Source organism: Muscardinus avellanarius (assembly GCF_963383645.1).
Source record: "Muscardinus avellanarius genome assembly, chromosome: 19".
Taxonomy (NCBI): Eukaryota; Metazoa; Chordata; class Mammalia; order Rodentia; family Gliridae; genus Muscardinus; species Muscardinus avellanarius.
Window position 1 is genome coordinate 20,549,359 of NC_137805.1, and position 15,106 is coordinate 20,564,464.

Here is a 15,106-nt window from a genome sequence, read left to right on the forward strand (position 1 = left end):
CTACAATGGTGGGACAGGTTAGCCAGGAAAGAAAATAAACACAACTCATGATAATCCTCAGCTTTTAACAACAGGTGAACAAAAATACATGTACAGGTGTGGCTTGACACAAATCCTCTTCTATTTTATGGTGAAAGAGTCACTTTTCATGGCCAATATTTGAAAGCTGAGTATTGGACTTTCCAAGTTATAGTTCGGTTATTATAGTTCACCTCCATCTGCAGCTGTTTCAGAGCCCTTGGTATGTATGCATGTATGTATGCATGTATGTATGTATGTATGTATGTACTTCTTATTTATGTATTGCCATACTAGGGATGGAACCCCCAGCCCTATTTTTTATTCTTGATTTTGAAACAGAGTCTCACTGAGTTGCAAAGGGCATAAGTAGCTGAGGCTGGCCATGAACCCAAACCCGGATCTTTCTGTCTCAGCCTCCCAAGTGTCCGACTCAGAGCCCTTGTTAAATGACAGTCCTCTACTTGTCAACTTAGATGGACAGAATAAGTGCTAATGAGGTCAGATTTAATCTTGGATAAGCCACTTAGTTCCCAGACTATACCCCTAGCATAACACAATCATCTTAAAATTTGGGTCGCTGGTTAAAAGTGGAGTCATGCGTTTGGATGCTTAAGGGTCTGTTTTAGAAAAGGACCTTAAAACACATATCCTACTGAGTATCAGGTCAGGAAAGTCACCTACTCCCGAAGCCTGTCCACAATGTCTGTCATTCCACCTCACCACCACCATTTTGTCCTTAGAACGTAACACAAACTGTGCACTGGGTATGTTTGATTTTTCTACTAAGTATTACTTATTTTGCAGTTTTCCTCTCTTTTAAAATTTATCCCATATCAAAGACAGCTTTTCAGTAAAAACAGATGCCACTTTTCTTCCTACGGGGCCAGTCAGGACCTCTAAACACGTGGCAGGTTGGGCTAAGCAGTTATTTTGCTCATGATCATACGGCCACCGTGAAAGGGAGGTGCAGTCAAACTAGAACCATCTGAATAACACAGGTTTTTAAATTTTTCAAGGGAGCAACATTCTTTACACAAAACATCTTGTTAATCCTCTGATGATCAAGGTACCCTAACTATTGCCACTAGTAATATATGGGATATAGGTGTGATATTTACTACCTGCTTTGGCTGGTAATCTAATACTCCCTCATAAAAACAACACTACTTACTCCTTACATGGATATCATGTCACCATGCCACCAAAAACACCCACAACACACTTGTTAATGTCCTAAACAAACCAAGTATTATCACTGTACCAGACTCTGCAATCCAGTAAAATCCAATTTTTCAAAGTTACAGCGGAGAAATACTTTTAGGTTGTTGTCCTTAATTATATTATGCACTTCACTATTTTCTGAAACTCTTAATATAGTCCCTACCCCGCAGTAACCAGCCCAGCCCAGTAGCACTGCAGGACACAGGAGAAAGATGTGCTGAGCTACAGTAACAAAGTCCCAGCACTGGCACATGGGGGCTGTGACTGAAGCCTTGTCAGCATAAGCCAAGCTGTGGAGGTGGGGCTGTTCCAATTTTGGTCTTCAATGGGCTTGGCAGACTACAACACAGTCCAATCTGGATGTCACTTCTGTTGCTGTTGTTGCTTCCTAGTACAAAAAACAAAACCCACCACACACATACACACACACACACACACACACACACACACACACACACACACAAACACCTCTGAGCTACACCCCCAGTTCTATTTTATTTTGAAACAGTCTCACAAAAATTACTGAGGGTCTTGCTAAGTTACTGAGGCTCGCCTCAAACCTGACATCTTCCTGTCTCAGACTTTCAAGTTCTCGGATTAAAGTCATGGGCCACCATGCACAACCTGGATATCACTTCTGAATGGGAATATCCTGTGGAAAATAAGTTGGGGAAAGGGACCCAAAACCTCATGTCCTACAGGCAGAAAGATGGAAAAAACTGAGGCTTCTCATCTTGAAAATCATAACTCTTACAGGGGTGGGGTAATAAAGCCATCAGGTATATACTATCTGTGATCCCTATTCATGGACCAAAGTTTGACCAGTGGTCCATGCTACTAGACACACAGAAAGGCTTCTTTTTTTTTTTTTTTTTTTTTTTTTGCAGGTCTGGGGATGGAACCCGGGGGCATTCGGCCTCCGAGCTACAGCCCCTGCCCTATTTTTTTTTTAATTCTTTGTTTTGAAACCAGATCTCACTGAGTTGCAGAGGGCCTCTCAACTGAGGCTGTCTGTGAACCGCAATCCTCAGGTCTCAGCCTCCCGAATGCTGGGGATTACAAGTGTGCGCCACCACGCCAGGCACGGAAAGGCTTTTAACGACTAGAATTGCAAAAAATGAAATAAGCTCTTTCTCAGAACACACCAGGTCCTAGTGGATTAACTGGCAGGGCAGGGACAGGCCTAATCTAAACACTGTAGATGGTCTCTCTATTCACCAAGGGCAGCCACAATTCCTGAGCCTTACAGGCACCTCAATTTCCCTCATTCTTGAACACCAGGCAACCTAGTGCCCAGAATGAGGCCATTCACTAACTAGAACAGACAAGTCTACTATAAAGAGAGGCAAAATAGTCAGATGGTTAATTCTGAAGAGGCACACCTCCAAGGAAATAAAGAGACCACGCCCAGACACCCAGGTAAACCCCCCCCCCACTTACGACACCCCCCTACACACACTCTGGGCAATTCTTTTCACCTCAATAATAGGTTCTGTCATTTGGAAAAGTCCAAAGTATAATTCATTTCAAACCTTGCCTACTCCTGACCTTAGAGTTAATTGCAAATATTTCCTGCTTAGGTAGAGACAAGCTATGATCTAAAGTAAGCAAATTCCAGAGTCTTAGCAACAAGCCAGGGATGGGGGTTAGGGCAGCACACGCTGGAGTAGGGAAGATGCCACAGGAGGGAAGAGTGTAGGGGTGATGCTTGGGGAGCAGGACAAAATGCTGGGGGAGGGAAGATGCGGGGGAGGAGGACGCAGGAGAAAACGATGCTGGGAGAAGGGCTTGTGGGAGAGAGGCTGCTGGGGGGGAGTGGAAGCTCTGGAAGGGGGCGTGAAGGAGGGACGATGCTGGGAGAGGGAAGATGCTCGGTAAGGGGGACAAGGTCGAGGGAAGTGCGGGGGTCGCCGGGGAGGGAAGATGCCGAGAAGGGGACATGGGGGAGGGAAGGTGCCAGAGGCGAGGGCACGAGGGGGAACATGCTGGCGGGGGGCCGTTTCCCAGAGAAGAGGAAAGGAGCCGAGGATGGGGCGCTGAGGGGTAGCTGCAGGAGTCAAATGCTTCCCGGGGAGGGGCGTTGGGGAGGACGCGGACGGAGGCGGCCCCTGGCCAGGGCAGGGGAAGGGCTGCAGGGCCAGGCGGCGGCGGCGGCGGCGGCGGCGGCGGCAGGAGATCTACCTCCGCGCTCGGCGGCCAGCAGGTACCGAGAGCTACTGCAGTTCTGGGCGCGTCTCTCGCGTCCGCCGCCCGGGCACCGCTACGACCTCGGTCGCCGTAAACATCCACCGCTGCCTCTGCGGCTGCGCGCGACACAGTCCGCACTGCGCGTGCGCCCGGCCGCTTAAAGGGGCCAGGCCGCGGCACTTAAAGGGGCGACGACGCGGTGAGTTGGACCCTATCCTTCTCGTGCTCTATCTAGCTGAGCCTCATCGACTGCGTCCCTGCCTTCATGGCCGAGCTGTCATCGCAGAGGATGCCGCGGCCCAGTGACCACGAGGACATGGAGAGGGACTGTAAGAGTGTTTACAGAAGAAGGGACCTCTGTTGGAGACGAGGATGGAGGGGGAGCAAAGGGCTTGTCCCTATAGCTGCAGAAGTGAAGAGGGCACAGCCTGTGCCCAGCGGCAGTGGCTGTAGGGATTGGAGTTGGCCCGGGACTGGAGGTCCAAGGACAACACCCCTGAAACACTCAGGCACGTCAGACGAGGCAGAAGTGAGAAAACAGGGTCAGGGCAGATCCTGTGGGGCGGGTGCCGAGGTCTGCAGGTCGAGAGGATGGAGGGGGCAGAGCAGAGGTGGGCAGGGGCCCGTTGTGCCACCCACGCACACTTGACCGCCCGGAGTGGCCACCTCCACACCCTGCACCTGGCCGGTAGTATCTTTAGCTCACTGGGGGCCTCGGCGAGAACCAGGCCCTGTAGGCATCTTCAGAGCCACCTGCCAAGGTGGTTCTGAATTTTGTTCTAGTTGTGAGTGAGAAACACAGGCCTATTTCAAGATCCTGTCCACGGCCCACTCCTACGACATCTTGCCGTCCACCACAACCTTGGAGGCTACACACTGAATATGGCAGCGAGGCGGAAGAAGCCTGTATTTTTTTTTCCCCAGTACTGGGGATTGAGCCCAGAGATAGTCTACCTCCAAGCTACATCCCCAGCCCTATTTTTTATTCTTTATTTTGAAACAGGTTCTCGCTAAATTACAGAGGAGCCTCCATCCTTGAGTCAATATTTGTTTTTTGTTTTCTGTTTTTTTTTTCTTTTCTTTTTCTTTCTTTATTTTTTTATTTTTATTTTTTGCGGGTCTGGGGTTAGAACCCAGAGGCCATTGGACCTCCGTTCTACACCCCCTGCCCAATTTTTCAATCTTTATTTTGAAACAGGGTCTTACTAAATTGTGTGTGTTGGGGGGGGGGGGTAGGCTAAGTAGCTGAGGCTGTTTGCAAACCGCGATCCTTCGGTCTCAGCCTCCCGAAAGCTGGGATTACAAGTGTGCGCCACCACACCCGGCTTCTTGAGTCAATATTTGTATAAGTCATTCACCCTACCATGGACTGTAATATGAACTAAAAATAAATAATAATACTGTTGGAGAAAAAAAGCATATATGAAAAGGCCAAAGAACCAGAATAACCAATAAATAATGGTGGAGAAGAATAAAATTGGAGGACTGGCACCACCTGATTTCAATTTATTTTTAAATTACAATAATCGAGCCTGGCGTGGTGGCACACGCTTGTAATCCCAGCATTTGGGAGGCTGAGACAGGAGAATCACGGTTCCTGGGCAGCCTCAGCTACTTAGTGAGGCCCTTTGCAACTCAGACCCTGTTTCAAAATAAAGAATAAAAAAATTGGGCAGGGGGTGTAGCTCAGAGGTCAAGTGCCTCTGGGTTCCATCCTCAGACTCGCAAAAATAAATAAATAAATAAATAAAATTACAATAATCAAGACAGTGGTATTGGCAAAAAAAAAAAAAAACTGCCAACAGATAAATAGAACTGAAGAGAAAGCCCAGAAATAGGCCAACAAAATATAGTCAACTCTTCTTTGTTAAAGAAACAAAAATAATTCATTGAAAGGGCAATCTTTTCAAGTAATGATGCTAGAACTTGAAATTCATGCGCAGAACAGATTAATCTAGAAATAATCTAAACATATTGCCCCACACCTGTAATCCCAGCTACTGAGGAGCTGAGGCAGGAGGGTGGAAGTTCAGAGCCAGCCTGGGCAATTTAGAAAGACCCTGTCTCAAAATCAAAAGATAAAAATAAACCAAGGCTATAGCTCAGTTGTAGAGTGCTCCTGAATTCAATCCCTAATAACACACCCCAAAAAGATTATTGATCTAGAAATAGATATCACACTTTTCACATAAAACTTGTAGAAGATAACAGAGAGGCTGGTCATGGTGGTTCGTGTCTGAACTCCCAGTTCTTAGAGGCTAATACAGGAGAATTTGCAGGTTTGAGGCCAACATCAACAACTTAACAAGACCCTGTTTATAAATTAAAAATTAAAAAAGGGTTGGGGTGTAGCCTGGAAGTGGACTGTCCCTGGATTCAATGCCCAATACTGCCAAAAATAAAAAAGGAGAAAATCTTGGTGACTTTAGATTTAGTGGTGATTTTTTTAATGCATCAATTCATTAAAAAGAAAATTGGTAACTTGGATTTCATTAAAGTTTTAAAATTTTTCTGTAGAAGACACTGTTAAGAGAATAAAAGATAAGTCACAGCCTGAAAGAAAATACTCACAAAACACAAAGGATTAAAAAAAAACTCCTGAGATTCAATAATAAAACAAACAGCACACTTTTAAAATGTGCAGAAGCTCTGAACAGATGCCTCAGCAAAGAAAATTTTACAAGTGGCAAATGAGCATGTGAATAGATGTTCAGCATCATAAGTTGTTAGTTGCAAATGTGTAAAACAATGGATGCCTATACACATCTATACAATGGTCAAAATCTAAAGCACTGATAACACTGAAAGCTGGCAAGGACATGGAGCCTTAGGAGTCCTCTTTCATTGCTAGTGGGAACCCGAAATGTTTCATGAAGCCACTTTGGAAGACTGTTCAGCAATTTCACACTAAGCTAAACATAGTTTTACCATAAGATCTAACTTTTGTGTTCCTAGGTATTTTATCCAAATGATCACTATGCATACACAAAAGCTTGTAGATAATTGATAATAACTATGACCATAATAAGCAAATATTGGAAGCAAACAAGATTCTGCAATGGACTAACAATAAAGAACTGTGATATATCCATACAATAGAGTACTAACCCATGATAAAAAAAAAAGTGAGCTATAGAGCTATGAAAAGACATAGAGGGACCTTAAATGTTTATTGTTACATGAAAGAAAACAGTTTTAAAAAACTACATACTATATGATTCCAATGGCATAATGGAAAAGTAAAAACTGTAGAAATAGTAAAAAGCTTAAGTATTATCCAAGATTGGGACCAAAAGCATAAACAGGTGGAGTATGGTAGATTTTTAGGACAGTAAAACAATTCTATATGATCCTGTAATAGTAAATGTAATTATATATTTGTCAATACCTACAGAATGTTCAACACCAAGAAGGAACCCTAAAGTAAACTGTATCCTAGTCAATAGTAATATATCCATATCAGCATATCAATTGTAATAATGTAGCACACTGATACAAAATATTAACAACAGGAAAACCTGTGTGGAGGGGAGAATGGGGGTCTGTGGAACTCTGTACTCTCTGCTCATATTTTGTGTAAACTTAAAACTGCTTTCAAAAATATATTTTATTAATTTTTTTAAAAGTGCAAGTTCCCCCTCCCAGACATCTAAAAGATGAAATAATTCAACAGCAGACCTACACAACATTAGAGAGATTTTTTTTTCAGACAGAAAGCAAATGATACCAGATGAAAATATAAATCAACACAGAAGAATGAAGGGAATTGCAACTGTATAACTGTATGGGTAAATATGTAAGATTTTTGGGTTTTTTTTTTGTTTGTTTGTTTGTTTTTTTTTTTTTTTTTTTTTTTTTTTGGTGGTACTGGGGGTGGAACCCAAAGGCTTTCTACCTCCGGGCTATTCTCCCAGATCTATTTTATATTTTATTTGGAAACAGGGTCTCACTAATTTGCTGAGAGCCTAAGTAGCTGAGGCTGGCTTCGAACCTGCGCGATCCTCCTGTCTCAGCCTCTCAAGCACAGGGATTACAAGCGTGAGGCACTATGCCCAGCTGTAAGATTATTTTCTTAGTGCATTTGAACCTTGGCTAAGAACTCCACTTCTTACTTTATCTCTGTGTTGGGATTGTTCTTATGATGAGCAAGTATAGCTTTTGAAATTACAAATTTATATTTCTAATCTGCAAATGTTTTACAGATAGAACCCTGTTCTTGAGGGGGAGCTCACGGTCCAAACACCAGTAGCTGTGGTGGTCTTGCCCTTGATCAGCACTTGGTGGTGGCTGAAGGGAGGAGGGAGAACAAGCTCCATAGGTAATGTGCTGGGGGCTCTGCCCACATGCTCAGCAGGAAGCCCTTCCCAAAGCCCCCTTCAGTCCCTCCCTATACAGAGGAAATGGGTGCGAGCATGGACAGGCGTCCCCGTGGCCCCACTTTATGGCCTCAGCCCTCCGTGCCCCAGTCTTCTGACATCTCCTCTGGGCGCTTTTGGCCTTTTCTCTTCAGTGTTCTCAGTCTGAGATACTTGCCCACAGACATCAAATGGGGCTCAGTTTTGTCAGTGCCACAGTGGGAGTGGACAGTAGCTGGGGAGGGTCCGCATGTCTGTAGCCACAGGAATGGCAAGACACAGAATTTACCACAAGGTGTCAGCATTGTATGGCTGCTGTGTTGGGAGGAGGAAAAGCAGATCATCCTTTTAAGCCTTTTAAGCCAGAATATGGAATTAGCAGTCTCTCTTTTTTTTTTTTTTTCCTCCAGTGTTGAGAATGGAACCCAGGGGCATTGTACTTCTGATATACACCCCCCAGTCCTTTTTTTTTTTTGAAACAGGGTCTCACTGAGCTGTGAAGAGCCTTGTTACGTAGCTGAGGCTGTCCAGGAACCACGATCCTCAGGTCTCAGTCTCCCGAATGCTGGGATTACAAGCGTGGCACCACCACGCCCAGCAAATTAGCAGTCTTTAGACAGCATATACAGAAAGATTGGCAACTTATTCTTAAAAATACTTTCTCCTTTTAAACCACTTTAATGAAAAGCACCACAAAAGCACCATGAAGGGGTCTGTGTGGCTCGATTTCATGTCACTTTGCCTAGGCCTACATGGAAGCTGTACATGCTTGCCTCTGGAGACCCTACTGGTACAGGGTGCTTACAAAAGAGTGGTGCCAGGCTGGGGATGTAATTCAGCAGTAGAGTGCTTGCCTAGAATGTGTGAGACCTGGCTTCCATTCCCAGCACCACAAAAATAAATAAACAAAAATAAAATAAGAAAAGCAAAGAAGTAATGCCATACCAGAGCCTAAAGCTTTCCACATAGCCCTGAGGTGAGGCTACCTGGACAGGTGCACTTCTCGGAAGTAGAAGTCAGGTCTCTGTGATACTGCTGCCACTGCCAGGAACTGAGTCCCCTCCCCATGCACAAGCTCCTCTGCCACCGCCCACCCTTCACTGTCTCTTGTGACCTGTAAGAGGGAAGCTCAAGGGAAGATGGCCCTGGAGAAGTAGGGGCCACACCAGATGCTGTTGCCTGTGGTTAGTGGTGGACCTGACCTGGATGTGAGGAGGCAGAAGCAGCAGACTAATCCTCTCCCTGGAACCAGGGGTGGCAGCCAGACCTGTGGGTGCAGACAGGAGAGCCCGGGTGGCCACTGTGCACAGACATCAGGTGGCTGGCAGTTAACAGGAAAGACCTCAGCAGAGACTGCAGCTGGCACAGATAAGAGGTTCAGGGAAGGGAAGTAGCCTTGAGGGCCTCCTTGGGGTGTGCAGTGGTGATGACCTGGGTCACAGCCTTCATGCTCTGGGTGTGGGGACCAGGCACTCAAGAGTCATCAGCTGACAGGCTTCCAGAGGGCCTGCTTCAAGTTGGCTCCTCCCAGCACCCCAGTGCCAGAATCTGGGCAGAGAGATGCCACTCAGAGGCCCCTCCCCACCCCAGCACCCATCTGACATCCCCAGTCTCAAGGCCAGCCCTGTCTACCTTGACCTTTTTTCCTCTTCCCTATGTAGCACGTGTGTGTGTCCACCTACAAGGCAGGCCCTGTTCTGGACCTTGGGCCTGGGTGAGTGTGACGAGACCTTGGCCTTGGGGAACTTAGACACAATAAGCTGGAAGTGAGTCAGCAAATCCACCCCTGCTCACACCCACCAAAAGCCTGGCCATGACCAAGTCCCACTCACTTCCCACCCATTCACTCTTCCCTGGCCCCTGGCTAGCCCCATGGGTCAGGCATCATTCACATTCCTCATTCACATATGGGTCCCTGGGCCTGTCTCAAACACCAGTAGGTCTGGCCCTTACTTCCCCTTAAACCCAGAGCAAATGCCCTGAGGAAGCACCCACTGATCACCTCATGCCCATTTCCCTTCCCTGCTTTCTCTGTAGCTATTCTCACAAAATGTATCATTCTCAAGATGAACCACAGAACCTGCCTCCATTTCAAGGAGGCTTCAGTGTCTCCATCCAGCCCTGCTTGCCATAAAGAATGGTCAGTGCAACCCAGGAACCAATAGTGTCGAGCTGGCCTCCCTGTAGGCACCTTAATAGTGCCCAGACAGTTGCTAACCCTCCTGGGGTGGGCGCAAGCCAGTTCAGAGTTCTGGCTCTCACTACTGTGCTGTGGGGCCCTCCTGCTGGCCTGGGGACAGAGGGCCTTGGACATCTACTCTGTCTGATTGCTCCAATGGGGTACAGCTGATCTTATACTACCATCTCCTCTTCTTCCTCCTCCTCCTCCTGGAGAGACAGACACCAGGGGCATCATCCTGGGGAATCTGAGTCACCAGCCCTGGAGTTCCAGTGGGCAATTGCTGGCTGCACAGCCAACCTTCTGTGTGACTTCTGGGGCTTCCCGAGTCTCCCCATTGATACGTCGGGTCCCTCCCCTCCCCCATGTGATCTGCAGTGAAGGCAGGAGGCTGAACCCTGGAGGCAGAGTCTGCTCCTCAAGACTCCAGATGTCATCGTGAGAGAATCTGCGTTCCCATGCTTAGCCCCCCCCCCCCAAATATTGGCCTTCAAACAGAACTACTTTCCACCCTGGAACCCAGATGACTCCAAAAGCCAATTGGGACTGGTCCCTTCCCCCACGACCAGAGGACCCATTTTGAAGGGCGCTGAATATGGCAAATCGCTGGCTGATTGCCTCCTTTGTAATCTTTTGCATATATCAGAATCTTTAAATCTGGTGCCGACCCTGGGACCATTATTTTTTATTTTAATTTTTTAATATTTTTTCCATTTTTTTTTATTTCCTTAAAACTCTCCAATTTGCTGCCATCGTGGCATGCTCTGCGCAGGTGCAGTAAAAACCTCCACTTACCTAGCCACTGCCGGTCGCCAAGGCTGCTCTTGCTGCCCCATCCCCGCCACAGCGGGCACCTTACCTGGCAGCTGCCATGTGCACTTGGTGCCATTTTAATTCCGCCTTGCAACCGGCAGCCTCGCCATTTTACCCAGTGGCCATATAGCTCACCCTGAGTCCCAGTGGCCATTTTACCCAGTGGCCATTTTACCCAGCTGCTCACCCTGGATCCACCGCCCGACCGGGCTCCACTACACACCCTGGCTTGCAGGCACAGTTTCACTCGCTGATGCCAGCGCTCCATCCAGCCCTCCCGGAGCGAGGTTTGCTGTGCCCGGGACTCAGCGCCCCACAGGCTCTTCCAACCACCAAGCCAGGCTCGCTGGGCACACACGCCATGTGGCCTGGCCTCAGCATCTGCCACGTGCCTAGCAACCATTTTATTTCCACACCGCAGGCCCAGCAGCCACACTGTTCACCCAGAAGCTGGGTCCCCAAGCCCTGGCAGCCATTTTACCCAGCGCTGCTCGCCCCAAGAGCCAGTGGCCATTTTAAATTCCACCCAGCAGCTCTGCAGCGCACCCCTGGCTCCACAGCTTCTCAACACTTCTGCTACAGCCGGCACTGGCCGGCAACTGGTAAGCTTCCCCTTCCCTGGGCAAGCAGGTCCCGGCATTTAGCCTTTCCCGGACTTGAGCTCACGGCTGTTACAAACCCAAATGTTTGGTGCCCATTGTCCCCTGGGGCAGCCAGGCTGCCCTTCAGTCCGTGTAAAAAGAGTGGAGATGTCCTTCTCAACCACGACCCCCTGTTTACTGACGTTAAGCATGATTTTCAGGGATGCCTGTTTCCTGTTTTTTGTTCTCGCCCGCTGACCAATTATGGGGGGAACCAACCCTCCAAGATCACTCCCAAACCTGGCTTTCCCTTTCCACCCCTCCCTGCTCTACTGTCCAAGTTATGCTGACTGGGTGTGCCTGCCAGTCACAGTCGCCATCTTGGTCACCACATGGCAGCTCACAGGCGCCTTCTGGTGATCTTTCTGGGTTACAGGCCTGCAATTCTGCTGACTCACAGTCACCATTTTGTAGCGACACATGGATGCCAGAGTCTGACCCAGCTGAGTTACAGACCTCATTTTCTGAAGACCCAGACCCACAAGATCTCTCCTCATCACTGTGGCCACCATCCTATTCCAGGGCAGCCTCCCACTCTAATCTGCTCCCCCCCGCCACCATCCTCCCTTAAAGTACCAACTCAGAAGGCTTTTACCTTCTATTCCCTCTTAGATTCTTCTTCTGAGGCAGGCTCTGTAGTACTGGCAACTTATATTGGGCAGTCAGCCCCTGATAATCAGAAAAAAAATAAGAAAGGCTGAGGACGGTCCTCAAACTCCTATCTGAGATTTGGTTAACATGGCATTTAAAGTTTTTGCTTCCTGGCCAGGCGTGGTGGCGCACGCTTGTCATCCCCGTGCTTGGGAGGCAGAAACAGGAGGATCGCGCTGGTTCAGAGCCAGCCTCAATGGCTTAAGAGACCCTGTTTCCAAATAAAAAAAATATAAAATAGGTCTGGGAGTGTAGCCCGGAGGGAGAAGGGCTTCCAGGAACCCCAGTACCACCAAAAGATAATAAAATAATAATAATAATAATAATAATAATAATAATAATAATAAAGTTTTTGCTTCCAGAGACAAACAGGCAGAAGTGGAGCATACACTCCAACTTTGCCAGAAGGGAGATTTGCAAGCCCGAGCCCTGGTAGCTGCCCTGTGGCCAGCAGAGGAGGCTCAGCCCTCCGAGCAACGAGCACCACCTAGGGGTGGAGGACAGCAACAATAACCACCTCCAGGAGCCTGTTTTAAGTGTGGACTTACTGGTCACTGGGCATGCGGTTGCCCCCAGCCGTGTCCACCAACTAGACCTTGTCTGGCATGTGGCCAGGAGGAACACTGGAAAAGTGAGTGACCTTGGAAAAGCAGTGAGTGCCAGGAGCCTCAGCACAGAGGACCACCTTTCCAGACTAGGCCCTGTCACTGGCCCTACTCAGCCTGGCTGAAGACTGATGGCTCTGGGACCCGTCAACCTCCATCCTCCTTGCAGCCCAGGGTAACTCCAGGAAGCAGGTAAGCCAGTCTCCTTTTTGGTTGCCTACTCAGTCCTTCCATCCTTTTCAGGTCCTAGTTTTCCTTTTCCGGTCTCAGTACAGGGGATTGACAGCAAGCCCTCTTGCCTACATAATACAGGCCCTCTTTTACAGGACAAAATTGCTCTGCCTGAAGCTCAGGCCAAGTCTAAAAAAGGGTCTGCTACAACAGCCTCATGACAAGTTCTCTTGTACAGTGTTGGGGCCACTAAGCTTCGTTTTTCTCAGCATAATTCTCTTTAATGTTTTTATTTTAGCAGGTCCACTTGTTTACATAGTACAATGTTTTTCCTCTCCAGATGGAAGACAGCCGTAAGTATTTAAAATGCTGCTATCATATTAATAAATCTAGTGACAATCTACTTCATATCTGAAAGGGCTCCAAGGGCCAGAAGCTGCCGGGCTCCTTCCCTGCTGGGCAAGAGCCAGTAGCTGATGGGTTTCTGCCTTTCTCAGGATCCAAATTGTTCTCACGATTTGCCTTTTCTTTTAATAGTTCCTCGCCTGTAAAAGTCTCCTCAAATGCACATCACCAAGCTGTCCAGGGTAACCTCCGACTCCCACTGCAGCCATACTCCCACCGGCCCACTTTGGGAGGACCCGACTTCTCCCAGCCAAGGGGCCCCCCTATGACACTCCCTGACAGCAGGAAGTAGCTTAAGACTCGGTCTCCGCTCATTATCAACAAAAGGCCGGGATGAGAAATCGGGTCCCTCCCCCCACCCACGTGATCTCGCAGCAAAGGCAGAAGGTAGAACCCTGGAGGCAGAAAGTCTGCTCCACGAGACTACAAATGTCGTCGTGAGAGAATCGGCATTCCCATGCTTAGTCCCACCCCCAAAATATATTGGCCTTAAAATAGAACTATTTCCGCCCTGGAACCCAGATGACTCCAATGGCCAATTGGGACTGGTTCCTTCCCCCATGACCGGTGGACCCATCCTGAAGGGCGCTGAATAAATCAGATCACTGGCTGATTGCCTCCTTTGTGATCTTTTGCCTCTATTAGAATCTCTACACCCATCCATATATTGCATCACAGGTGGCTGAGCATTTGAAGGAGACTGTGCATTCTAAAAGGGCTCAGAATCAGATAGTAAGGCCTTATTTCTCTCCTGCATCTGCTCAGAACTGAGGCAGGGAGGGCTTCTCTGGGGAGTGGAAATTGGATCAGCTGTTACTGAACCCTTTTAGATTTGATTCCTGAAAACATCACAGATTATTAGCCTGTGGTTGAAGGTCCCAAGCATGGTCCCAGGGATCATAGGTAGAACTTGAAAGCACTTCTGCTTGGTCTTTACAACTTGGCGGTGGGTCTCAGATGCCTCCTCACATTCTTAGTTCTAGACATCACCAGGATTTTCTTCTGCTATTTTGACAACATCCACAAAGAGAGCTATGACAGAATTAAGAAAAGAAAAACACTTTTGACAGCATGTGAAAGAAACAGGCAAAAATGTGTCTAATTTAGCAGAAGGTACCCCTGAGCAAACAAGTGGACAAGAAATACCCTTCCAGGGCAGGTCTCCAGTGCCCACTTCCTCAAACTAGGCACTACCTCCTAATAGTCCATTCAGCTATGAACCCATCAATGAATTGATCCATTGATGAGATCAGAACTTCATGATTCAATCACTTCCCAAAAACCCACCTCTAATCATTACTGCATTGGGGATCAAGCCTTCAACACATGAGCCTTTAGGGGACATTCCAAACCAGAACACCTCTCTCCTTCCTGATTTCTGTGCCCCCTGCAGCTGTCCCTGGGTGCTCCTCACCAGCTTCCCAAACCATTCTCCCATTTCACCTATGCCTTAAGCTGATACCTGCTGTGCAGAGAACTCCACAGGGTTCCCAAGCCTACCTCTCCCCATTCTGGTATCCTTTGGGGCTCCAACATGTGCCCAGTGGCCACAACAACCCACTAAGTACTCCCAGCCTAGCTCTCCCTAGGCCCATCAAGGCACTAGCTCCTTCAACTCCCCATCCTCACTTACCAGCTGAAGGTCTCATGACTGCACATGAGGTGTCAAAGGGGCAACACTTTTATCTTAAAAAATAAACTTTTATCCTGAGTCCTAAGGAATCAGAACCCCAAGACTAGGCTCCCAGTGCCTCCTAGAATCCTGGACTTGGAGAAACAGAGTTTGATAAACTTAAAGTTCAAATAGAGTTAAAGCAGACTTCTCAAGACTTGGGGTTCTTTAAAGACCAAAGGTCC